Here is a 27,198-nt window from a genome sequence, read left to right on the forward strand (position 1 = left end):
TGAGTACATGACTTTGGAAGAGTCAAGAACCCTGGGCAGCACTGACAGGGGTGGGAAGTGGAGCTGAACTGGCAGTACATGTAGAAGTAGGTGAGAGTTCAGCCTTCAACCCATTCAAAATGCAACTGGTGACTTCTTACCAAACCAAGGACTGTTAAGATCCAAAAGGTAAGTAAAACCTAGCATGTTCCTCCTTCCAATGGAGTTTACAGTCTAGAGCAGTGATCTTTAAATTGGGGTACACAGCCCACAGGGATTGAGATGACAGAGCTAGGAAACAACGCCAACAAAAGTGGTAGGTGCTATACCAGAAATGAAGATGCACAGGTGGGCAGCCTACCTTGAAAGGGCGTTCTGTAAAAGATGGGAAGAAAATATTAGAACTTTTATTTCAAAGTAAGAAAAACATCAGTTTTTGCTGTATACCTTACTACTATAGTTGAAAATTAATCACATATTTTGGCTGCATGGACTTAAAACACTTTATTGGTGGGGACATTATAAACAATTGAGTGTGATGTAAAACTTGAGATTCAATTTCAGGTCAATTTGAAAGCTTTATGACAGAATGTAGAGGGAGTGAGAAGTGAACCAGCTCTAGTCTTAGACTATCGGTAGAAGAGTAAAGAATGAAGGAGATTCACTCCTCCTGTGCCATTAAAATGTCTCCACAATGCCCCTTGAAGGAAAGTTGTGTATATGTGTGCTTGCACTGTGTGAGCATTTATCATTCAGCCTTGCTGCAGTGAAGGGGTCCCGGAACTGGAGTAAGTACTCAATGTTTGTAGAAGTAAATGGCAATTAACTGTTAACAATCATAACTGTGGGGGCAGAAAGACTGTAAGACCCAGGAGTGGTGGATAACCACAAAGAAACACTTTTTCAGGGGGAATTACTCATATGAACTTACAGCACCTATGCAAGTTCAAACCAGACAAAAACCCAGCATAGAAGAGGGGCAGAGGGTAAGAAACCCCAACCTTAGTTGAGAACTATTGACAACTGATCACTGCTGGGTGAGGGAGAATCAGTCTTCTATAAGGCAGTGACACTAGACAGGTTGACCAGGCTTCAATGGACGGACTCACACAGGGAACATTTGGTGAAGCAAACTTGGCCCCATAGACCTTAACATATATGACAGAATGCATGAAAATTGGTGGAGGGATGATATGGAAGGCACAGACAGGGAAGGGGTCTAACTATGGCCAAGGTGTAGGAACTTTGCAAAAAATCAATAAAAAACAAAAACCAATCATTACTATCTTGTATGTTTAAATTATTTAATCTGTGTAGTTTGAAGACCTGTTAAAAGACAGTGCTTGGAACATTATAAACATTACAGTACAACATTGCTGTATAAAGAGTAAAAGAATAAATTTGCCTACATTAAATGGTTGGCTGTGGTGTCAGTGGACTGTGATGATAGAAATAGAAAAGGTTCGATTTCTAGGGCTTGAAATGAGAGAAACCGTATGATTTCTTAAACACCAGAATGCCAGAGAAAACCTGTTTGTGATCCTCGTCTCTTTTACGTCTAGCCTCAATTTGCTCCGCGGGAAGACATTATTCTATCATCACATCTCCTCTCACAAGGCTCTGGAATGATTTCCTAGAGTAGAGAAAGAAATCAGAGTTCTCAATAACGCATGGCTAATCTAGTCAAAGAATTAAGGTTATGAAGAGTTCTGACTGATTTTCTTGTTCTGTTGCTTTAATCTTGCCCTACATCTCAAAGATTCACGTAGAGATTAACCCTTTCTGCTAAAGCCAAGAACCGGATTCTTTCGGAACCGTGGAGAACCCTTTACCGGCCGGTGAACGCTGTCACCGACGCGGCGGGACCTTGCCCCGCTGCCTGGGTGTGCAGCAGAGTTCAGGGAATCCGGACTACGACGGCGACCACTGCGCAGACTCTGCGTCCCACGCAGGCTTATTAGGAAGAGGGAGAAGGCTGCCCCCAGACACGTGAACTGTAGGGGACCAACCCCGGCCTCCGCTCCCCTGCATCGGATTCTGGAATTTACAATCAGGAAAGTTCTATTGCCCCGGGATTGGCTCCACGGCCGCATGACATCATAGCGCTTGATCCGGCCTCCGGCGTCGGATTGGCTGGCCGCGCCATTGTGACGTCACGGTCAGCCCACGCCAGGGTTGAAGCTGCCGGGCGCCTTGGTCTTGCATAGCCGCGGCTCTCTCCCTGCCTCACTAGCACATCCTCCCACTCGCACATCCAGCTGCTCGCGCTCCTCGGATCTCCGCGGCCCTGCGTCCAGGCCGAGGTGAGCAGCCGCGCCGCCAACTTCCGCGGGCGGCGAGACCTGAGTCGGGAGAGCGGGCGGCGGGCGCGGCGGGGCAGGGGCGCGGCGGGGACGCGCTGGGATGCCGTGGCACCTGTTCGGGGGCGGCAGCTACTTTCGGGCACTGACAGGCGCCGCGGGGGACGAGACTAGGGGACCTGAGGGATGGCCGGGCGCCGGCTCTGGTCCACCGCCCGGGGAAGCCGCCGGGCTGATGTGGAGGAGCTCGCGCGGTCCGGCCTGGCCGTTCCTTCCACCTCTCCTCCTCTGGCCTTGGGATCCTTCCCCGTCCTGCTCCAGGGGAAGCTCGCGGGCTGGGGACCACTGGGGTGCTATTAAAAGCACTCGGGAAGGATGGGCTGGAGGAAGGCGAGAGGGTGGGGACGGGGACGGGGACGGCCCTGCGGGGACCCGGGCGTAATGCCGCGCTGCACGGGAGCGGCCTGGAGCCCGGGGAACCGGAGAGCGCGCGATCCGAGTAGTTAGAAGAAGTGCCCTTTTATTGTTTCCACGCCACTGCGACTTCCCTGTGTCCTGCCCTCCGGGTGGACGCGGTAATGCCCCGAGCGAGAGTTGTTCTTTTTAAACGGTCTTGAAGCCATTCCTTGAAACCTTTCGGTACCTTTGAACTAGGTCGCTCTCGCTCCGAGTTTGTTCATCTCCAGGGGCCTTGGTTGCCGCGATTTCTAAAGGGGAGAGGGCGTTTTAAAGAATGCGACGCGTGAATCATTACTTGGATGCGGGGGGGGGGGGCATGTAGGTCCTGGGAACTGAACCTGGTCCTCTTAACCACTGAGCCGCTTGCCCCCTGCCTTTATTTATTTATTTATTTATTTATTTATTTATTTATTTATTTTTATTTACTGATGTGAAGGCCCATGGCAGGAAGTGTTTTATAGGACTGTACGGAAGAACAATGTTTCGTATTGGTTTTGTAATTTGTTCCTCTAACGGCTTGGCAGTTATAACCTGTTGGTCTATACTTGTGTGACACACCATTTTGGGCAGAACCTACAGGTAAAGCTGGCTTTTCATTAGGTGGCTGTACTTAGATTTTCTTTTGCGGTTGGAGACAAGGGGATCCCTTTTCCAGCCTGCGAGGGCACTGCTTGGTTGCTCCCCTAATGCCCTGCCCTTGAAGGGAAATGTTGCACATTTTCCTGTTCCGATTCTTTAACCGATTATAAGGTCGCTGCCAGGAACATTCTCTGTACTCTATCTCATTGCATTTTCTTTTTGTCTCCACAAGACAAAAAGGGGAAATGCTGTTGATATGATGCTTTTATAAATGTAAACTTTAAAGCAGAGTGAAGGAAAGTATGTAAAACTTGGATTGTCAGGTTTTCCAAAAAGTTTCTTGTAAGTTCAACCACCTCTCACTTAACTCGGTTTCCTTGTCAGTAAACCAGGGTTCTATGTTGTTGATTTGTTACACAGGTTTCAAGAGAATGAAAATTAAAGAACCCAGCGTGGGGTCTGCCAGATAGTGGTTTGGTAAATGTTTCCTTTCCTGGGATGAACAGTGTCCCCCTGCTAGAGACCTTAGGTTTTAGATGCCTGATGGTTGCAGAAGTCTTTCCCCGACCACTTCCTGGTCCTCCTTCACCATTAGGATTGCTCCTCTTCTGCATTTTGAGGTGAAGTTCTCATCCATGTGTCTTATATCCACTGTGAATTATATATATAAATTGAGACAAAATAGTTAACCATCTCTCTCCTAGGGTGAGGGCAGAGTAGAGCATTAGCAGTTTTACTTTTCTTTCTCCTCAAACCACCCCTCCCCAAAGCAATTTTTTTAATTTACTTTTTACTTTTGACTACCACCCCTTAGTGCCAGCAGGGTCCTCCTGTGTGGTGCCTGTGTGTCCCCGCAGGTGTCCGGTGCACGTGCCATTCACTTGTCCATCCTTCCTTCCTTCCCTCTTGTTTCCCTTTCATTGAGCAACTCCTTTAGTCTGTTGATGTCTTTTGGTAAATACTTCTTCCCACATATGTCCCTTTTTTCCTGTTTCGTTTTTTAATCTAGAACTAAGGCCTAGAGATGTCAGGTGACTCTTCTCTAATCACCCGTAGCTCTGTCTTCTGCAACATTCCCAACTCCTTCACATGATCTTTTTCTGCTAGGATTATCTGTGTAGTCATTTAATGTAATTGTGCTATTTGGTGACTTAAAATCGAACCATGAGCTTAAAGCTTCATCTTAAACCATCCAGGAGTGACAATTTTTTATTTCTTGAATATGTTCCTTTACTTGGCCTATATATTCATTCATTTCCGTTTTATTTTTATTTTTTAAATTTTTATTTATTATTTTTATTTTATGTGTATGTGTGTATTCCCTGCATGTAGGTAAGTGTACCCGTGTCGTGCAATGCCCGCGGAGGTCAGAAGAGGCTGTCGGATCCCCTGGGACTGGAATTACAGACAGTTGTTAGCTGCCATGTGGGTGCTGGGATTCAAACCCGGGTCTTCTGCAAGAACGACCAGTGTTCTTAACTGCTGAGCCATCTCTCCAACCCTTCATTTCTTTTTTAAGGACAGGGTCTCCTGTAGCCCCAGCTGGCCTGAACTCACTGTGTAGACCAGACTGGCCTCCATCTCACAGAGACCCCAAGTGCACCACCATGCCTGACATAAATTCACCATTTCTGGGGGTGACCTTGAACTTCTGATTCTCCCTGTCTCTTGAGTACTAGAATAACAGGCATGGTCCATCACACCTAGCTTATGCAGAGCTCGATATAGAACCCAGGGCTTCATGTGTGCTGGGCAAGTGCTCTCTGTCAGTTGAGCCCTGTCCCCAGCTCTAGACTCATTGTTTTTCTTAATTTACTGACTTGTAAGCTAGTGGTTGAGTATTTAGTGCATGGATGGGGTAGTTGGATACAAAGAAGTGTGAAGCATTGCTGATTCCAAAGGGATTCCTGATTTAGTTTACACTCTAAGCCTTTTATACACACTTATTCTGTACTTTGCCCCAAAAGGGAGTATAGCGTAGATTTCTGGGGCACATGGCACTGTATTGGGAAAGCTTCATGACAGAGCTGTCCGTGTTAGACATTACCAGTGGCTTAGCACTATTGAATTGGTCACAATGCTTTTGGTGCAGGAAACAGAAAACCCAGTTCAGATAAGCCTAACCTCACACCTCCCCTGAAAGGCCTGAAAAACAGGACCTTTGCTCCACTTGACTGAGGTCCTCTCTGGTACAGATTATACCCTCATGCTGATTGTGCAAGATGAGTACCAGCACCTGTCTGGACTTACCCTGAGGGGCTTGACTTAGGCCCCTGGCTACCTGAAGCAGTTACTGGACTGTAGAATCTGATAACCTGGTATCCATCCCAACAGTAGGTTAAATCTTAGTTCACCTAGCTGGCTGCTGTACCTTTAAGGCCTGTGCCAGCTCCGGAATGCCTCATGAATACAAGTTTGGAGACTGAGTGAGTGTGGAATCCTTGGGCAAGAAGCAGGTAGCCCAGTTGCTGAAGCTGTGGAGACTGTAGAAGTACAGAGACAATCTGATGTTGGTAGAAGAATGCCTGACTTTCACTGAGTTGTTGTGAGTCAGACCCTGCATACAGCCCTTTTGAGAACTTAACCTGAGTACTGCTATGGTCCAGGAGCATTCTCACTCTATAGCTAAAGAAATGGACACTGAGTTCAGATGCTTGCCAAGGTCACAAGTCTTTGCAGCCCTGATGCTCCCAAGGGCGAAGCCTGTCATGCAAACCCTGTTTTCTCTCCTGAGGTGTTCGGTAATACAGAATATGAGTTTTTTAGCTAGAAGGAGTGCATTATGAGTGCAGTGCTTCCGAAGTAGTAGTCTTGTCAGAGCTGGCCGGATAAATTGGCTGCCACAGAGGCTCAGAATATGCAGAGGCTGAGAGGCTGCTCTTCCACATGGGTTACCTCTCATAGCAGTGCCGATGACAGGCTGTAAAAACACGCAGGCTCATGGTGCAGGGTTCGAGTAGAGCACACACGTGCCAGTCTGTCTATTAGAGCTGTGGCAGTTTGAAAAGGCAGTTTTAAGCATTTCGGTTAGAAATTGGCTGCATGGTTTCTTGCCACCAACAATGAGAAATCAGCTCTGAGCATTGGTCTCTTCCTTTAAAATGAAAACTTAGTTTCTTATTTTCATTTTTGGCAAGAATAAACCCTTTGTTTCTGTTCGACTGGGGATAGAAAATGAAAATTTTGATCACATAGGCCTCAGGAAGGCAGACATCAGAACAGATGAGGAAATTACAAACTGCTGTGGGCTTTAGCTTTTAGGGGGTTGGAACATTGCCATTGGAGATGTTTTGCCCTAGAGAAGCAAAATTTAAGGACCTAATTTTTAGTTTCTGTGATAGGACCTTCCCTCCCAGTCCCTGATTTCAATCCGTAAATGTTTCTGTCACCAAATCTTTTGGTTTCCTCTGGGTTCCCACTGGCATGTCTTTTTCATGGGGGCATTGTTAGTTGATTTGTAGGCATTTACTTTAAGCATTGTGTGGTTCCTGGGTTTCAGTTACTCTACCTGGTGAATTTTTTTAATAATTTTAAAAAATATTATTTTTATTTTCTGTGTATGAGTGTACTGCCTGCATGCATGTGAGTGCACCCGTGTCATGCAGTGCCGCGGAGGTCAGAAGAGGGCTTCAGATTCCCCTGGAACTGGAGCTGTAGACCGTTCGTAGCTGCCATGTAGGTGCTGGTAGGTGCTGGGAATTGAACCTGGGTCCTCTGCAAGAGTAGTCAATGGTCTTAACCTCTGAGCCATCTCTCTAGCCCCCTCTACTTGGTGAATTTTTAAGAGACTTAAATTCCAGGCTATTAAGATAGCTCAGCCTTGCAAACAGAAGGACCTAAGTTTAAGCCCTAGAACCCACTTTAAAAAATCTGGGACTGATATACATTTGTAATCCCAGCACTGGGGAGAGAGAGACTGGCAGATCCCTGGGACTCATGGGCCATACAGCCTAGCCTACTTGGCAAGTTACAGGCCAATGAGAGACCCTGTCTCAAAAAAAAAACAAAAAACAAAAAAACAGAGGGCTCCTGAGGAATAATGATATTGGCCTGTGGCTTCTATAAGCTCACCTGTACAAACACACATGTGCGGACAGACACAAAAGACTGAATCCCCACCCTTCCTATCCCTTCCTCCCCTGCCAGTTGGATGTAATTGTAATTATCCTCGGACAATATAGAAGGCCCTTTTACTTCATGTATTGCAAATTAGACTCTTGTCCCTTTGCTTTAATGTCTTACATTGTTTGAGGTTTAGGAAATTGTTTTAAAGATTTTTAGTGCTGCTACTGTTCTGTCTTTTGTAACTGGGAGAAAAGCTATTTTCTTGAAACATATCTGCTATTTAAGTGTAATTCTTTTAGTTACCATAGGAAGCTAGCACTTCCTGCACATGCTGGTTACAGTGTCTATCTGTTCATATTTACCTCTGTTCTTACCTCTTCCCCAGGTTAACAGTTTCTTCTTGTTACTAATTATCTATGAAGCCACCTTGAACATGCTTCATTGAAACCATGCTGGGAAACTGGCCTCTCAGGGATGTGTTTTGAGGTTTCTAACCCCAGAGTACTGTTCCCTTTTGTCTTGACACAGTAAACTCTATGACAAAGTGATTGTTAAAAATTTCCCTTCTCTAAAGAATATTCTCAGGATACCAAATTCAGTAATTACTCATTTGTTTCTCTGGGAATTTGACAGTGTGGTGTGTCCCCAGGGCTAGTGTTCAAAGTACTTATGCTTCAGTCTTTAGAGAAGAAACAAATTAATATTTACAGAGGTTGCTGATACCTCAGTCAGCTGTATCTGTTAGTTGATGTGTACCTTTGAAATCTGAGTTTGTTTCTGATAGAACTTCTGAGTATTTACCTGTTATGATCTTAGGTGCACTTAAAGCATCTTGTATGATTCTTTTAAATAGGGAAGGCTGTAGAAAGTATATGAAACACAGTGCCTTTGGAGTTAGCAGCCACACACCTAGGTAGGGTCCCAACTCTGCCCCTTGGACTGTGGTAAGTTGTTGCACCTTCTAGGTTACGTATAGATTTTAAATAATAACTTTGGATGGTGCTGGAGCCATCAGCGTTATGTGTGATAGTTAAGTGGGAACTGACTAGTTAGCAAGTGCTGTCATCCTTCAGTATAGGATGCTAGTTGCAGCATTGTTTGTGAGAGGAGAAGATTAGAAACGCTACTAGGGTAGATGCCCTGCCGTGGAATAAACTATGCTGCAGCTTGTAGTGGAATACTCTGCCAATTTTAGGAAAAAAAATGGGGTGGTCTGTGGACACTAAATATAGCTTTCCATACCAAATAGCACTTTTTATACCATGTTCAACATAAATGCATTCATTTTAAGCTGACTGAACCCTATAAGGTAACAGCCCTAGTTTTACAGATGAGAAACCAAGGCACAGAAATGTCACCTCGTTTTTCACAGCTCCACAGCTAATAGATCCAGGACTCAAACTCAGGCAAGTACTGCGGTCTCTCATAGCCACCTGCTGTGCTGTAGCCCTAAGACCTAGTCACCTGCATAGGCAGCTCTAGTTCAGGAAGCAGAGACACAGTTGAGTGTCATATTTGTCACATTTCATGAGATTGGCGACATAGACAGCAGAGAGCTTTTGTTGACAGTAACTAAGCAAAGCTTTGGACAAAGAAGCTGACAGGGAGTAGTGTCACAAGCAGTGCTAGAGGGTGGCTTTCACTTCTTCCCTTACTCTTAGATGTTCCGATCTTAAGGCCCCTTTTTGGGCAATCAGAATTGCATGCAGCCCGGGGGACATACCTCAGTGGTAGAGCACTTGTAGTGTATCCAAGGCCCTGAATTCTATCCTCAGTCCTAAGGGGAAAAAAGAACACAGAAGAGGTGCAAACACAGGGCTCTACTGGTGGAAGAGCTCCACCTTCAGAAGCTCACTCTCCTTTGACTGGTCTAGGGAATCCAGCACTGGTGTCCTCTTGTGACCTCAGCCCCATCTGGGTTTGTGTTACGAGGTTAAGATGTGAGAGGTGTGGGAAAGAAGGACACTCAGATTCTCTAGGGAGCATCATCTCAGTGTGCCTGTGTGGACGTGTAAATCACGAGCATTTTGAAAACACCTGCTAGGGTATTCTGATACAGATCCCGTGAAGAGCTGCTGTGCTGGGCCAGCATTCACACCTCAGGCACTTTTTCTCTCTCTTCAGTTCTCTGGGGATTCCTCCACCCTCTTAGAAGTAAGTCTTCTGTCTAGGTGAGCATTGAGTTGCTAGGTGTGTCTGACAAGACTGTAATAACTAAAAGTACTAATAACTAAAAGTTACTGTGATAACTAAAAGTTCCTGAAATAAGAAAATATCACAAGTCACATGATGGCTTATGTTAATAAGGAATCTAATAAGGTAATAAAACCACTGTTGACCTTGGCCACAACCTGTAAAAGAGATGAATACGCAAATACTATTGTTTGCTTTTTTAAAAAATGCCTTATTGAAGCAGGGTTTCAAAATGCTTTTACACATTTTGACTGTAGCTTCCCCTCCCTATTCTTTCCAAACCCAAACATATTTATGAAGTATAGATGTTTAGATTGAATTTTGACAAAGAAATGTTTTCATATTACATGCCTTATATTACAAAGGCCTGAATGAAAATCTTTAAAGACATTTTCTGTTCAGAGGGTTGCATAACTATTGCATCTTCACTCTTAATTTTAACTTGAACTATAATACAGCCTTTGTACATTTTGTACAAATTAGTTTAGGGAACATCATTAGAATTTATTTTGAATATTCAAGTATCACATCAGCTATAAGACTGCAGTCAGATAAGAATTATAAGTAGCTACCCAAAGAAGAAAATATTGCTTAAAAGCCTCTTGAATATTTTTCTTTCAGCTATTTGCAATTGCAGCCTGTCAGTTTAGCTGTTAAGAATGTGACTGAGGTAGAGCCCAGTCCTTCTTAAGCCTTGTCTTTAAGGCAACCATTGGAAAAAGACAAGCATTATTATCTTGATGTCAGTTGACTGCCGTGGCTGTTGATTGTCTATAAGTATGCTTCTTCCAAGAAGTAGTTGCTCTGTGAGTAAGTGGGAGCTTCTCCAACAAAGCCCATGAAGCTATGTCAGCACCCCCATGCCCCTAGGAAAATGCTGTAAATACTGTATTTTCAGAACACTGTTTTCTCTGCAGGAAGTAGTACAGTTTGGAATGGGTTAATGATCCCAAAGGCAGTTGGCTGTAGCTGCAGTACACTGAGGTGATCTCCCCCTCCCCACTTTCTTTTTTGGTAGTGCTAGGTATTTAACCCAGGACCTAAGTCATGTAGGCAAGCACTCTGCCACTGAGCTACACATCCTGCCTAGGTAGTCACTCTTCTGTTTTGTTTTTGAGGCAGGGTCTCACTGTAGAGCCCAAGCTGGCCTGGAACTCATTATGTAGTCTAGGTGGGCTATGGTTCTTTGATCCTCCTGCATCCACTTCCAAGGTGCTAGTGTACAGGTATGCATGTACCACTCTCCAGGTAGTTGCTTTTCATTGAGCTTTGGAATAGGATTCAAGATAAGTTTATCATGTTTTTGAGAAATGGCAGTGGCATAATTTAAAGGGTCTCCGAGAATCTAAGATTGAGGTAAACAGCTGAAGGTCTGCTTGCCTGACTTCAAAGCTTCTTCCCACTAATTGTCCATTTCAGGTATTTATTTCTTGTTCACCCCTTTCTTCTGAACTTCAGAAGACTCCTAACTTCTCATCATCTCTAAGTTTGTGTGGATGACTCCACAAACCTCCTGTTGTCCAGCATGGTAGGGAGCATCACTGTATACCAGGCCTGAGTCATCAAGCTGTGCTTTGATCCTTTCTCTCATCTGCTGCTTCCATTCCACCTGCCCCATCAGTCACTAGATGTGTATGGTCCATTCCAGCCTTTGTACTCCTGGCCTTTCTTAGCAATTTGGTTCTTCCTAGATGACTACAGTTTCTCCCTCATGCCGGGGGTTCAAACCAGCGACCCCCGGGGAGGTGATGATTGGGGATGAGTAAGCACGCCGTTCGCCGCCCCCATTACCCAGGGACACTCAGACGCAACGGGGAGTCTAGTCAAGCAGGGACTCATTTATTGCAGGTGTTACAAAGCTTATAAAGGCACCTGGAACTCCCCCCTTCCCCCTGAGGGTGTATCTTAAGGATGGTCACACGCTGATCATGCACTCCTCAGCAGTGTGGAAGTATTCTCCAGAATTTCAAAGCAAGCCAGGCCGCACCCCCAGCAACTTCCTTTCGGACCTTTGCAAGGTGGGGCCTTTAGGTCCCCACACCCTAGATTCTTCATTTCCCTTGTATTCTGGTCCTTGCTGTGTTGTCATTACAGCTCTCGGACATAGGATCATTTCAGTCCTCCCTAAAGGCCTCATATACTACCTCATCAGGGCCAGCCCTTGACGTCCTGGCCAGCTTAGACCCTCTACCTGGCACAGATAAGACCCCCAATGTGTGCCTGCTTCCATCTCTGCCTCACCTGTTTTACGTTTGGTTGGCTTGTTCGTCTGTATCTATTTCCAGTATTGGAGATGGAACAACTCTAAAGCAAATCAAAATCATAATAGAAAAGCTCTGTTTTTCGTAAGTCAAACCCTAATGGCCCCTCTCTGATTCTTCTAGCTAGACTGTGTTCTGACCCCTTCCTGGCTGTATGGCCCACACTTAACCTTGAGATACACCTCAAGTTTCTGATTCTTATTCTTTTTTTATTATTATTATTTTTATTTTTTTATTGAGCTTTTATAATTTCATACAACAGTTCTTAATCAAATTTAGATCCCCTCCCCCATCACCACCAAACCTCATGCACTCTGCCATGCATGTTAAGTCCTATTCATTCTGGTATTTTTACCCAAATGCCCTTCCTTGTAAATACGTCCGCTGGCATCTAGTCAGCCCATCTAGTGATTGTATGTAAGTCATACTCTCCCTCACCCAGCAGCAATCTGTCTCCAATAGTTCTCAGTCTAGTGCTGGCCCACCACCTATTTCTCTCTTCCCCTCTGGGCCTTTGTTTAATTGAGGTTGCATGTAGGCTGGAGGCCTCTGCTTCCCTGTGTTCATGAACCAGCCCTGGCTCTTAGAATCTTTCCGCCCCTCTCTTCCACAGTGGCCCCTGAGCCATGGGGTGGATGTGGTTCCATATAGGAGTCCTATTCTACTCTTACTCTTCTGTTGTTTTTTTTTTTTTTTTTTTTTTTTTTTTTTTTTTTTTTTTGTAGTCCTGACTGGCCTGGAACTCTCGACATAGAGAGTCCCCCTCATGGGGGCCTCAAACATGTAACGTCTCCCTGCCTCTGCCTCCTGAATGCTGGGATTAAAGGTGCTCACCACCACACCTGATCTTTTGAAGTGTGTGCCACCATACCTGGCCTAGTTTTCTCATTCTTAAAATAAGAATACCCAGTACTTTCCTTTTCATGATTCCTAAGAATTTGTCTGGCATGATTATCTCTGTATTTCAGTACCTATATACTTTCTGAGTGATCATATAGGTATCTACAGTGTAGGTACCTAGCAAGTATTTGCGTAAATATTTCTCTAAACATCTTTCAAATGAGTCCTTTAATCTGTGCCAGTGGCTGATCATATGTAATATCATGAGAACACTGAGCGTATTCAGTACAGAGTTGAAGAGCCCACCTGGTCAAGGAACGAGGGCAAGCTGTCTTGTGTGTCTCTAGGCCAAGAGAATGGAAGAGCAGCAGCTCTCAGATTAGACAGACTGCTAGACCTTCATCCCACCTGCCCAGAACCCTAGGTGATGGGTTCTGTTTTAAAGGTGTTGCTTATTTGAGTATTACTTTGTGAGCTTAAAGGTTGAATGTGTCTGGGACAGAACAGTCTGGTGTCATCATTCCCTAGGAAGGAATAAAGTCAACTCTGGTGTCTGAGTACCCAAGGTATCTATTATTAAGGTGATAGTGGGAATTGCCACCTCTCTTTTAAACCTCATTTTGGTTAGCAAGAACATTGAGCCCAGGTTGAAGTTGGGCAGAGCTGGGTTGAGTAGCCTTGTGGCTTCCCAGTTCATTGGTCATGCACGTTTACTCACTATAGAACATTACCGTGTACTGCCATCTTCTAAAAGAACATGGATCCTAGCTGGGCATGGTGGCACATACCTTTAATCTCAGTATGTGTGAGGCAGAGGTAGGTGGATCTCAGTGAATTGAGGCCAGCCTGGTCTACATAGCGAGTTCCAGGTCACCCAGAGTCTGGTGAAGGACACTCTCTGAATGAAGGCATTGACTCAGCAGTGAGGCTCATAGTAGGATAATGTAGAGTGCAATGGGCATTCAGGAAGGTACTTTAATCAGGTTGGAAAGCCAGGGTGAAGCCAGAGTCTGTCTGGTGGAGAGAATGAATAGGCATGCTGTTTGGGGAGGGAGGGGCATGTGAGGAATGAGAATCAGGGAAACTGGAGAAGGAAGCAGGGACCCGTGTGGGTCCTGAGGCCACCCCTGGAGCCTGAGCATTTTCCTAAGAGCTTTTGACTGGTTTTAAGCAGGTGAGTAGCCACACAAGGCTGAGACTAGGAAAGAAGCACCTGGGAAGGAATGCATGAGGACAGTTGAGACGCCTGGATAGTTTCAGAGTGGCTCTGAGGCTTTGGGCAGAAGTAGATGAAGTCTTAGAAATCTATAGAGTTTAAGGACTAGGAAAGACTTTACCAGGATTGGGAATTTAAATGGCTTGCCCAGAGTTGCACAGAAATTAAAATAGAGCATACCAGAAATTGTTTCTCACAGAACACAGAGTACTAACTACTATACATTCAGAGCCAGAAATTATTTATTGGGAAAACAGGGCATGGTGGACATTTTGGTATTTTTATTATTTACTCCTTGGACATTTCATGTATAGATACAATTATTTTGATCATATCCACTCCCACATTCCCCTCCAACTGTACTAGCATGTCCCCCTCCTAATTTCATGCCCTTTTTTGTTAATCCACTGAGTCTAGCACATACCTCGACTACAACATTAAGCTTACTGGTACTCTTTTTTTCTCTCCAAACTATTTTCTATTTCTTTCTGCCCCACTTGCCCTTTTTTCTTTTTTTAATTTATTTTTGTTCTGTGTATATGAGTGTTTTGCCTGCATGTGTGTAAGTGCATCTGTGTCATACAAAGCCCGAAGAGGCCAGAAGTGGGCATCAGATCCCCGGAACTGGAGTTATGGATGGTTGTTAGTGGGTCCTCTGCAAGAGCAGGCGGTGCTCTTAACCACTCAGCCATCTCTCCAGCCACCCTTGCTCTTTTACATTGTAAACCCTGCATATGATTTTTGAGTAGTAACCACAGCACAGACTTGATGTTATACTTTCTTGAAATTTCTTCCACCAAAGAAATGAGCCCATTTCCTTTTAATTTAGCCTCAGGCAAGATTTTAGGAGCAGGGCAGAAGACAACCAGATTCTTTGTCAAAATAACACATGAATGGCTTCTCACCCAGGTGCTCATAGAGACCTTCCCCTCTGAACCCTCATAAGCTGAGTCTCCACAGTCTGCATTACTTTTAGCACTGCTGTCTTCCAGGCTTCTACTGAAATGGCTCATTAAGCTCTGCTTACAGCAGTTAACCACTTTTCTACTCCAGAGTTCCAAAGCCTTCTACATTCCTCTTTTAAAAAAAACCCAACATATTCCTTTGACAACTGATTACCGCTAGCTGACCCTCCTAAAACAAAGACCTCTAGATAGGCTGACTAGATTCACCAGAAGGACAAGAAGTAGTGGGGAACGGCTGGGGTGCCCACAACACAGCAGACAGTAGCTGGGATATCATAAAACAAAGACCTCTAGATAGGCTGACTAGATTCACCAGAAGGGCAAGAAGTAGTGGGGAACGGCTGGGGTGCCGACAACACAGCAGACAGTAGCTGGGATATCATAATATAAGGGCTCTAGTCAGGGAAGTGGGAGGGTGCTATCTGGGAAGTGGGTATAAAAATAAATTTAAAAAAATAAAAAGAAAAAAATTGCTTTGAAAGAAAAAACAACAATAACAACAACAACAAAAAAAAACCCAACAGAGGATTTTCACAGCAACAGCCCACTTTGGTACCTATTTCTGTATTAGTTACTTTTGTTGCTGTGATAAAATACCATGACCAAAATCAACTTACACAACAGTTTATTTTGGCTTATGGTTCTAGAGGGAGAGTCCATAATGGTGGGGAGGACATGACAGCGAGTGACCAGGTCAGGAAGCTGAGAGATCACATCTTCAAACCCCACAAAGGAAACAGTGAACTGGAAGTAGGGTTAGGCTGTAAACCTGCAAAGCTTGCCCCCAGTGACACACTTCCTCCAGCAAGGCTGCACCTCCCTAAGATCCTCCCAAACAGGGCCACTCACTAGGGACCAAGTATTCAAATACCTGCGTCTGTGGGAAACATTCCTCATTTTGACTACCACAGGGCCGCATTAATCACAGCAACTGAAAGTGCATCTGGATGTTAGGGAAAGGTCCTGGGCTTTTGGTTTATAAAATGCTTTAAAAAAAAATTATTCATTGTGAGTGTGTGTGTGTCAGCATGCATGTGGAGATCAGAGGATAACTTGTGGGCATCAGTTCTCTCTACGGTGTGAGTTCCAGGGATTGAACTCAATTTGTCAGACTTGGTGGCAAGCACTTGGCCCACTGAACTATGTCTCTGGTCCTGTTTTATTTGAGTTTTCTTACTGTAGTTCTACCTCACCTAGAACTCACTCTGCTGACCAGGCTGGCCTGGTCTCACAAAGATCCACCTGCCTCTGCTGGGATTTACGGCACGCACAACCACACCCTGCAGATTTTGTTTGGTTTTGTTTTTTAAAATATTTTATTTATTTTTATTTTATGTGTATGAGTGTATTGCCTGCATGTGTGTAAGTGTATCCATGTTGTGCAATGCCCGCAGAGGTCAGAAGAAGCTACCAGATCCCCTGAAATTGGAGTTACAGACAGTTGTTAGCCACCATGTGGGTGCTGGGAATTGAAACTGGATCCTCAGCAAAAGTAGTCAGTGCTCTTAACTGCTGAGCCATCTCTTCAGACCCTGGTTTTGTTTTGTTTTGTTTTTAAGACAGGGTTTTACTATGGAGCCCAACCTAGCATGGAAGTATAGTCTTGCTGCCTGGGATTTGCAGAAGTGAGCCAACAAATGCATCTATTGTGGTATTTTTTGGAGAAGGCAGAACTCATTTCTGGCATGGAGGTAGATGTAGGAGGTGGGTGACTCTTGATCTGAGTCTTAAGAGCTGAGAGTAACTTGGGCAGAGAAGTGGAGAGGGCCTGCTACCTAGAGCAATGCGTAAGAGTGGTGTCCCTTGGTTCTGTGACCAGTGTAGTGACCTGTACGATGTATAAGGCAGTGTTTTGGGAAGTGTTCAGAAACCATGAAGAGCTTTAATATAAGACTGAGTATCAGGTGTGGAGTGTCTTCAGTTTTTTCCAGAGCTGATCAGTGTTCGATTATGTATGCAGTCATCAGTGCTGAGAATGCTGCTTTGGCAACATGGCAGAAGTTTATTTAGAACCAACCATTTCAGAAATTGTTGGAAATCTGTCATAATCCCAAGCCAAATTTCATTCAGTGATGCTGCTTTACCATTTTGAAACCCAAGTCAGCAGCTCAAACAGCCATTTTTAAAATTGAACATTCTGAAAAAATAGGATACAAAGATACACTTAGTTTTGGTATGTGTAGAAGACATTGTATGTACAGCGAAAACACTGTGGTGTTCTTACTGCTCACTAGTTTTGAATCTGAACCAAAGTGTTTCAGGTGGCTTGGTTAGTGGTATGTGGTCTTGTGGCATGCACAGTGCAAAGTACACACGTGTTCAGAACCAGGGGTGCCGCGAGGGTACACAGTATAGTAAGGACAAGCTCAGCCAGAAGCTCCTTGGACACATTATGCCTTTGATTTGGGATTAAGTTTTGGTCATTGTGCATTCAAAAATCTTTGCAGTTGCCAGCTTTTTCATGACTCCAGTATTCAGTTATGCAACCTCTCGTTTAAGAAGCTGGGTCATAGACTACACTAAAATCTACTTGGCATAGGCCTGTCACTCCATGTAAACAGATGAGTTTAGCTTCTTACTGCCCATGCATCCTGAGTGTCAGAAGTGTGCATCTACTGACATCTTGTCCTGGGGGAGCTCTAGTCCTTGTTGGTCAGTTCTTCTTCCACACTGGTTCCTCACCTCCTCTTCCAGTCTTGAACTTCCAGGCTTGAAGCCCATTACCCACCCCTGGGAGAATGCATGCTCACTGACTCACCCATCTAAGGGGCCCTGGCTTTCTTGCCTCTAGTTATTTTTTTGTTTTGTTTTGGAGACACGGTCTCATTGTGTAATCCTGGCTAGGCTTGAACTCAGAGATGTCCCTGCCTCTGCCTCCCCAGTGCTGGGAGCAAAGACGTACACTACCGTCCTGGCCCAAATCTCACTGTGTACCATTGTTCCTCTGTGTGCTGAGTCTCAGCCTAAGTTCTTCACCTCTGTAGTCTCAATTGCTTAATGCCTTTAGCCCATGCCTGAAATACCCCATCTTTCCCCTTTCTACCTACTGTCCAGCCTATCTTAAGCTTTTAGTTTAAGGTAGTACTTCCTCTAGGAAGTCTTCAGTATCTAAAGTGTCTCCACATACTGCTTATACATGACACCCTAAGCCCCCCAAACAGTGTACTGTAATCCCATGTTAGTAATACACAAGAGACAAACTGCATCCTACTGTATGGCAACAGACCTGTAACCTCAAAGTACTTCCTCTTTCCTCGGCATTTCACAAGCCAGATTTAGCCCCATTACAATCCATATCCTGATTGCACTACCTCCTACCAGGGCCTTTTCTCCTCACAGTGACTGGAAAATCACTAGAAGCAATAAAATATGAAAGCGTATCATTTGTGGTGAACACGCTGTCCATATACAGAACCAATTTGCTGATGTTCTGAGTCTTCTAGTTCAATGGGCTCGCAGGCCATGTGGATATGTCTGTAGCCTTTGAAATCTAATGCCCACATTTAAAGGCTGTCCTGACACCCAGTGAATGCTGGTTCTTGCTCCTGCTGTTACTGGTCACTAGCCATTAGATGATGTTAGAAAATGTGTTGTTGCTGGGGGAAGGAGCTGAGACTGCTCTGTCTCAGAAGTATGCTACACCACTTCATGTCCATCATCCTCACTCTCCCAAAGGCTTTCAGGTTGCTTGCTGGCCCTCATGAGAATGTGTACATTCTTGCACAGTTTTCTACCCTTCTCAGTCATCCAGACACACAGAGATTCCCCTGAAGACCCAGACCCTATCTTCTGTTGCAAGCTTCTTAAATCTGGCAGCAGGAAATTGGTCCACCCGTCTCTGCCCTTGTCCTAGGTTTGGAAGACCTTGGTTCTATAGCCCTTCTTCACTGCACAGACCATTCTAAGCCTACAGATGCCTCGCCTGCAGTGGTTTAGTCAGGGCCACTGCACTTGCTTAGGCACTAGGCCGGATCTCCATCTACCTCACTAATGACAACAGCATCCCTAAACTTGTTAAATATAAGAATGTAAGTTAATAAAACTTAATTAGGAAGTTAAAATGAACAAAATAAAAATGACAGATCTGTGGCTGGCCCTTGCTTATTTCCCTGTGCCTGGGGGTTTTCCCAGAAGCCATTCTCTGGCTCTGGTTGTTCTCTCTATCACTGAAAAAAGCTCCAGGTCACAGGCTCTGTCTGCACTGTAGGTTCAACAGTATCAAACCTTACTAACTCTGTGTGTGTGTGTGTGTGTGTGTGTGTGTGTGTGTGTGTGTGTATGTGTGTGTGTGTGTGTGTGTAGAACCCCAAAGCTTGATGACTTGTGTTAGAAAAAGGAAAATGGATGTGCAATGTCAAGTGAGACTGCACAGAGGAATACCACATAGTGATGGTTGAATTAGGAGGCCTTTATTAGCTAGCTAGCAAGCTGGCAGTCAGAGAGGAGGGCCAAGAGAACTCCTGACCCCCAGGAAGGCAGGGCAGGGTTTATAAAACTTAAAACCACAATTGCATCATGCCACTGGCAAAACCATAGTTATATGAGATCACTGTACTTACACTGGACTATGGGCAGGTCAGTTAACAAAGAGGTTTTCAGTTAACAAAAAGTTTCAATAAGGAAAAAACAAGTTTCTCAGAATTGTAGAAACAGTGGGCTCCATAGAGATGCAGGTATAGCTGGGAGGGAGGATGTTCTTTCTGGACACTGGACAGGATACCTGGCTACTTAACTTCCCAGTATTGTAGAAACAATATATTTCCTGAAACTACTTGCATGAGATGTTCTGCTTGGCTGGCTCTCAAAAACACAGACAGGGTAAAGCAGAAGTCAGCTAGAGCAAAGTGGAGTTTTGCCATTTCAGATGCTGCTTTTAGAATTTTTGCATCTGTTTTTAAGTTTTTGGTCTCTAAATCCCTTTATACTTCATAATTAGCTTGGCTGCACTGTTAAAACTGCAGTCTCACCAGGTGTGGTAGAGCATGGTTTTAATCCCAGTGACTGGGAGGCAGAAGCAGGCAGATTGCTGTTAGATTGAGGCCAACCTGGTCTACACAGTGAGTTCCAGGCCATCTGGGACTACTGGGAGACTATCTCCAAAAAATAATAAAAAGCTGGAGTCTATTTCCCGAGGAACCGTGTTAGAGCATCTGTGTAGTATTTTGGCATTAGAACTTATTTTCTCTGGTACCACATTGCCTTTCTACCTGTTTGGAGATAATACTAATGAACTAGTTTCACATGCCACGCGTGAAAATGACTTTAATTACAATCATCTTTACTTTTATTTCATTCTCCAGAAAGGGAAATGAGGTTGAAATAAGAGGTGCAACATTCTTAGTTGATGAGGCAAACTTTCTGTTCTCTCTTCACTTTGCCCTTTGATTTGATTAAATAAGATTTATATGTGTACACTGTGGGCTTTCATTTACAGTAATCAATATCCCTGTAAGAAAGCCCCTACGGAAGCAGAGGCTGAGCACAGCCAGGCTGAGCCAGGATGCAAAGAAGTCCTGTTCTTCACTGCCCATTTAAATGATAGAGTACCTGGTTACCAGTGTACCTGCTTAACTATAATATTTTCTAAACTAAGAAAGCTAACAAAACATTTTGTAGGGAGAAACTCGCAAATGTCTATTCTGTGGTTGGGCCATAGGCTCTTGTTCCAAAGCAGTGTCTGTTCCTAACACCAGGGAAGTGCAGTGCACAGGGACTGGCTCTCAGGACACTGCTGTCTCAGAGGAGTACTTTCCCAGTCACTGAAAGGCATGCGCAAAGAGGTAGAGTGTCACTTTCCGATTCTTACTTTGGAAGATAGAGCTCTGTGCTCTTTCCTGCGTCCTCTGTTTACTCCTGCCCTCCCTTCCCTCTCTCCCTTTCTTTCCTCCCTCACCCCCTTTCCTGCCCTCTCCCCTCTCTCTTTCCTCCTCCCTTCCCCTCTCTCCCTTCCCTCCCTCTCCCTCTCCATATTATGTTTGAATAGGATCACTTTGTGTTTGCAGTGGTTAGTGATTGAATGCATATTTTTTTATTTAAGTTTTAAATTAAGTTAGACACAGAAATGGTTTCATGATGGCATTTTCTTACGTGTGTCACTGTACTGTGCTCTTTCTCACTCATCCCCACTTGAATACATTGGTATTGGCCCAAAAAACCTTCAGATTTTATGCTCACACAGAAATCAGCTTACTCTTCTTTGATTGGTCATGTGGATTTTTCTTAATCCCAAAGTATACATAACTTGAGTCAGTAGGGTAAGAACATAATTCTTCCACAAGTACTTTTAGTTATAAAGCACTTACTGTAAGATTTATTATTGATAATTCATTTTCAAAATGACTAAACTGTGTGTACTCTATCTCTACTGAAGCTATGTATCAAAAACTCATTATTGGTGCTGAAGAGATGGCTCTGTGCCTAAGAGTACTTGCTGCTCTTCCAAAGGGCCTTCATTTCTCAGCCCCTGAGTCAGGCAGCTCACAACCACCTGTTGCTCAAGCTTCAGGGGATCTGATGCCCTCTTCTGGCCACTAGAGGCACCTGCATTCATGCACCTGTAATGCACACAAATAATAAAATAAACCTTTAAAGAAACCTTTTTGAGTGTTTTTTGAAGAGGCAACAACATTGATCTTTACATTTGGAAACTAAATTTTAAATGATTTTTAGAAATAAAACTTTAGAGAAGGCTGTGGGGCAGGGAGATCGCTGCACAGCTCTTTATATAACAGCTGTCAAACTTTTTGGTCCAATTACTTGACAGCCTCAAAGAGCCTTTGTTTATGTGTATTCTGCCTATTGATGTTTACCCTATTGGAAATTAATTTCAAATTGTTTCAAAAATAAAATTGTAGATACTAAATTTCCCATTGCCTGAAAACATAAACAATCTGTGAAAAATACACTTTACAAAACAAAAATAAAATTAATGAAAACCAGCAGTCCTTGACATTTTGCCCATCTGGCTTAATGAAGACACCTGGATCCTCTCAATCTGCTGCTACACTTAGTCTGTTGAAAATACTGTACATGTAATCCTCTGTGAGAGATAAGATGGAAAATCAACCTCTTAGTAGAATTATGAAAACAGTTTCTGTCATACTGAGCCCTGAAAAGGGCCTGGAGATTAGGGATGATTGGCTGCATTTTGAGAATAACTAAACAAGTAAGTCCTCTTTCTTGTATTTTTATGGTGGCCATCCTACTTAACTCTTACAAAATCATTTATCCTTTCTTCTTTCAGCAACTATTGCCCTGTTCCTTCTGCTTGGGAAAATGTCTTGTACAGCACAGGATATGTTATTTTCCATTCACATTTGACCTTCACCAGGTAGACTGCCATTTTGGACTTCTATCACATGAATATGTCTGCAAAGTACTGTTTTGGGGTAGGATAAAATTTACTAGTAAATTCATTCCTCTTAAGAATACTGGTTGTGTGCTGGAGAGATGGCTCAGTGGTTAAGAACACTGGCTGTTCTTGCAGAAGACCCGGGTTCTAACCCCAGTACCCACATGACAGCTAACAACTGTCCATAACTCAAGTTCCAGGGGATCCGACAGCCTCTTCTGTCCTCCTCTGACATTGTGTGACATGGGGTGTACCTACCTACATGGAGGCAATACACACATTCACATAAAATTAAAAGATGAAAAAATATAAAGGACATTGGTTGTTTGGATAGGTGCTGTACTGGGGCACTATGGTAGACAATTTTGAAAGTAAAAGTCTAAAGCAACAAAGAGCAAATAAAGTTAAATTCATTGTAGCAGTAATAGCTTTTTAGGTATTCATTTTACACTTTATTTTTTAATTCAACCCTTTCTAATATCTTTGCTTTATAATTAATATTTGGGCTTTTAAATTGGCAGAAAATGTCTTTAAAACATGTAGTTTTCTTTTCTGTTCATGCTTTTTTCATTTGATAAGCTTGACCTTTTCTTTTACTGCTGATGTTGGACAGTACCTTTGTTTTAATAGAAATTGCTGCATCATGCCCCATCTTCATCTTGTTTTATTTAACTGTTTTGCCCTTAATTCCATATGTTACAGGAAGATTTTTTTGATAATATCTGACTCTGGAGCTGTACTTTTAGATCCTAGTGAGCACCGCATTGGCCAGGCCTGGATTTGCTCTAGACATTCTTCAAGGTGTTTGTGCACTAAGTCAGGCTTAGGGCATGAGTTGCTGTTTCTGGGTACCGTCTTTTCTCCTGGTTGTTTGTCTAGCTGCATGTAGTTACTGAAGATTGAAAAGTGGCTCATGTAACTGAGGAACTGAATTTTTAGTTTTATTTTTAATGAGTTTGTTGTTTTGTTTTTGAGACAGATCCACCTGCCTCCACCTCCCAAGTGCTGGGATTAAAAAAGGTGAGTGCCACCACGCCTGGCCTATTTTTTTATGAACTTAAGTAGACATGTGGCCCATGTGTATCAAATTGGACAGTGTGGCTCAAAGAGTGGCTGGTTATTATTTTTTTCTAAAAGTTTTAATAAATACATAATAGTAAGTATACATATTCAGGGAGTATACTGTGATAATTTGATATATACAATACAATTAAGTTATCAAATTTCATTGGGAACCTTTAAACTCTTCTAGTTACTTTAAAATATATATACACACATACACATATATACGCATATATGTGTATATATGTGTAGTCCCTTCTGTGCTACTAAGGGACTAGAAGTTATCTGTGTCCTTAGCAGGCACGGAGATAGGGAAAGAGCACCGAGAAGCAGCAAAGATGCCAAACTTGGGGCTGGAGAGAAGACTCAGAGGTTGAGAGCATTGACTGTTCTTGCTGAGGACCCAGGTTCGATTCCCAGCACCCACATGGTGGCTAACAAACATCTGTAACTCCAGTTCCAGGGGATCTGATGCCCTCTTCTGACCTTCATGGGCATTGCATGACTCAAGTGCACTTACATATATGCAGGCAACACACTTATACACATAATATAAAAATAATAAACTTCAGCTTCTTCGCTGGAGACAAAGACATGACAGGCTTTTCCTCCTGCAACCAGCAGGGGCCCTTTTGTGGCTGACCAGTCTAGACCAGTTTAAATAAGTCCAAGGCCAGACCTGGATATATTTCAGCTTGGAGCTATGGGCCTCTTCTTTGTTTAAGTTGATCAATCCAAAATTAGGGAAGGGAGATCTGCCCTCTATCACCGAGAACACTTCAAAGACCCAGGCCCCTCTAGGGGCTTTGGATTTTGATTTCTGAATCCCCTTTCCACTTGTGGACATTCTTTCTGTGTTTTATTTCTTTTAATAAAGTTTGTTACCTACTGTGAGGTTCTTCCTGCCTTTTAATCCTTTAATTGGTGGACAAAGTGAACCCATTGCAGACCCATAGATGATTATACTGTGGAACACAAGAAGTTAGTCTTCCTACCTGATTTTGGTACCCATTATCCAGTCCGTTTCTATCCTCCTGTTCTAGTTACTTCCTGTTGCTATGATGAAAACACTGATCAAAATCAACTTGGAGAGGGTAGGGTTAACTTATCTTACATCTGTCAGGTTATATAGTTCATCCCTGAGGGACTTCAGGGCAGGTACTCAGGGTGGGAACCTGGAGGCAGGAACTGAAGCACAAACCATAAAGGAGCACTGCTTACTGGCTTGCTTCTTTGACCTATGCTCAGCCTACTTTTTTTTAAAACTTATTTATTTAATAACCACATGATTACAAGAAGAATTTCATTATAGCATTAACATAGTCAATAACAGTTTCCAGAACAAAGATGCATCTCTTTAAAAATTGGCTGTAAATTTTTAGGTTCACAGTTGACAGTCATACAATATTGAACTTAGTAGTAACAAACCCTATAAGACATAACATTGAAAGAGGTTTTAACCTTTAAAAAAGATCTCCATTTCATTTTAAAATATACTGTTTCATACAGAAAACTAATTTTTAATGCAATTAACATGTTTGTCCATGCGTCTCTAATCTCTAGGTATCTGATTATTACTAGTCACAGTTGGTTACTTTCTGAGATCCTTGGCACCTGAGCATGTATATAAAATCATCAGGTAAATTTCAGTGGTAATGGTTTTCACCTCTACTAGTTAACATGAAGCAAATTTTTATGCTTCTTCCTCAAATATAACTCATATTTTATTTGTTGATTTTTTGTGTGTGTATTTCATACAGAATATCCCCAAACAATCTTATTCATCTATATACCCACTTCCCAAATGGCACCCTCCCATAGCCCCACCCCCACCCCCCGCCACTGGAGCACAAATACTCTGTTACTGTCCACTGCGTTATCAGTGCCTCCAGGTGTTCCCCAGTGTTTGTCCATCCACTGAGTCTAGTCAGCCTATCTAGAGTTCCTTGTTTTAGGAGGGCCAGCTCTTCCTCATCTAGCAGCAATCAGTTGCCAATATTCCATTAGGTAAGATTGGGGTCTGCTGTTCATTTTCCCAGTTCTATGCTGGGTTACTCTCTGGGAGTCTCTTGGGCCACCCTGGCCAACAGCTCAAAGGAAGGTATCCAGTCTGGCATTGTTTCTTGTTATGTAGCCTTTAGCTACCCATATGGACTCTTAAAGAATTATATTGCTCCTTTAATCTTTGGTTATACTTTCCTTTTGGGTGTTTAAGACCATATAGTTGGCCCAGATAAACCAGTTTATTTTCACTCTTTAGGTCATTTAGCCTGCTTTCTTATACAACCCAGGACTACCCTCCCGGAGTGGTACCACCCACAGTGGGCTGGGCCCTCCCACATCACTCAACAATCAAGAAAATGCCCCACAAACATGGCCACAGGCCAGTCCATTGGAAGCACTTCAGTTGAGTTTCCCTCTACCCAGGTGTGTCAAGTTGACAGCTGAAGCTGTCCGGTACATGGCCCCACCCCCTCTCCCTGCTGGCTTCCCTTCCTAATTTTCTGTTCTTCTGAGATCAACTTTTAAAGCCCCGTGAATGAGAGCACAGGCATATACTCTGTGCCTGACTTATTTATGTTCCAGTTTCACCCATGTTGCCACAAATGACTCGATGTTGTTCCTTGTTTGTGACATGATACTCCATTGTCTGCTATCTTCATTCACCTGTCAGTGGGCACCAGCTGATTATCTTGACTGTTGAGGATTGTGTTATAGAAGGCATCCTCCTCATGCTCGTGGTGTGTCAGACAGGCACCGCCTTGCCTTTCTGTTCACTAGTTTGTCTGTGCCATATGATTACAGGCAGTGGGGCCTAGCCTAGGCCTCCAGAGGATTGTGTTCTGTAGTCTACCTTCTTTGCTTGTAGAGTAGATGGGAGAGCAGCTGGGAGCCTGGAAGACTTGTCAGAGCTCTATAGGGTCTGCCCAACAAAAGGACTCTCAAAATGTCACAAGAAGGGGTGGTGCTGTGAGTAGCAGCGGGGGCAGAATTTAGGCTGGGGAACCTGGTATAGGCCAGGGCATGGAGGAGCCTCTAAGCCAAATGAGAGTTACAGGTTGACTGCACTGTTAAAAGATCCGGAGAGATAAAAGGATGCAGGCAGGAGTAATCCCAACAGTTTTGGTGGGTAGCATTACAAAGAATTCTGTGGTGCAAATGTGTTGATGTGTAGGAGAGATTAAGAGTAATGTCCACATTGTGCGTGATGGTACTTGTCTATAATCCCAGCACACAGGCCTGGGGATTGTGAGTTCAAGACCAGTATGGTCAACATAGCAAGAATATCTCTCTCTCTCTCTCTCTCTCTCTCTCGCTCGCACACACACACACACACACACACACACACACACACACACCTGCATGAAAGCCACTTTCATGGCTTGTTGAGGGAAGGGTGCAGATGGGAAGACATGGGTTTGTAAGGGTCTTGGGAGATAGCACCAGGCCTAGTAGTGGCTCAGTTATCCGATGCCTTGGCTCTCCCATCTGCGGTTTCCTTTCATGCCTCTAAGGCTCTCCACCGTGCCCTCTGCCTTAGGTACCCACCAGCATTCTGGCCTTCAGGCCTTCTCTGTTGTAAAGTCCTTACTAACATGACCAGATGCAGCTTGTGTAAGAAGCTCTTCTGATGCTCTGCTTGGCATTAATTCATTAAACAAATATTTGGGCATATCCACATGTTCTAATGTGCTTCAGGTCCCTGCCGGCTTGGCTTTCTGGTGCAACACAGTGCCAGTACAGGGTAATTACATGGCTGCTTACAAGCTGAGGCAGAACTAGAGATCTGCAGGCTGGCCAGCATGCGCTTCTTCCTAGAACATGGCAGCCTGCTCCCTCCTCTCCATGGGAAGGGTTTCTGTCTCTTGGTTTTCAGCTTGCCCACATCTATCAGCATCTCAAGTGTCGGGAAACCCTGATGACTCCC

The 27,198-nt window shown here is 43.8% G+C and overlaps 1 protein-coding gene across 2 annotated transcripts in view; it reads left to right on the top strand.

The window, feature by feature from the left end:
- The first annotated feature begins 2,122 nt into the window (after positions 1-2,122).
- The window catches only part of Elovl5 (ELOVL fatty acid elongase 5), an 83,183-nt gene continuing 58,107 nt past the window's right edge, over positions 2,123-27,198 (top strand). The window contains exon 1 of one of the 2 annotated variants that reach the window (XM_029565183.1): positions 2,123-2,282. The gene's annotated coding sequence lies outside the window, so the exon portion shown is untranslated. The remainder of the gene's footprint in view (positions 2,283-27,198) is intronic. The other variant, XM_008836548.3, reaches the window with a different exon arrangement.

This window comes from Nannospalax galili, unplaced genomic scaffold (assembly GCF_000622305.1).
Source record: "Nannospalax galili isolate Female #2095 unplaced genomic scaffold, S.galili_v1.0 scaffold930, whole genome shotgun sequence".
Taxonomy (NCBI): Eukaryota; Metazoa; Chordata; class Mammalia; order Rodentia; family Spalacidae; genus Nannospalax; species Nannospalax galili.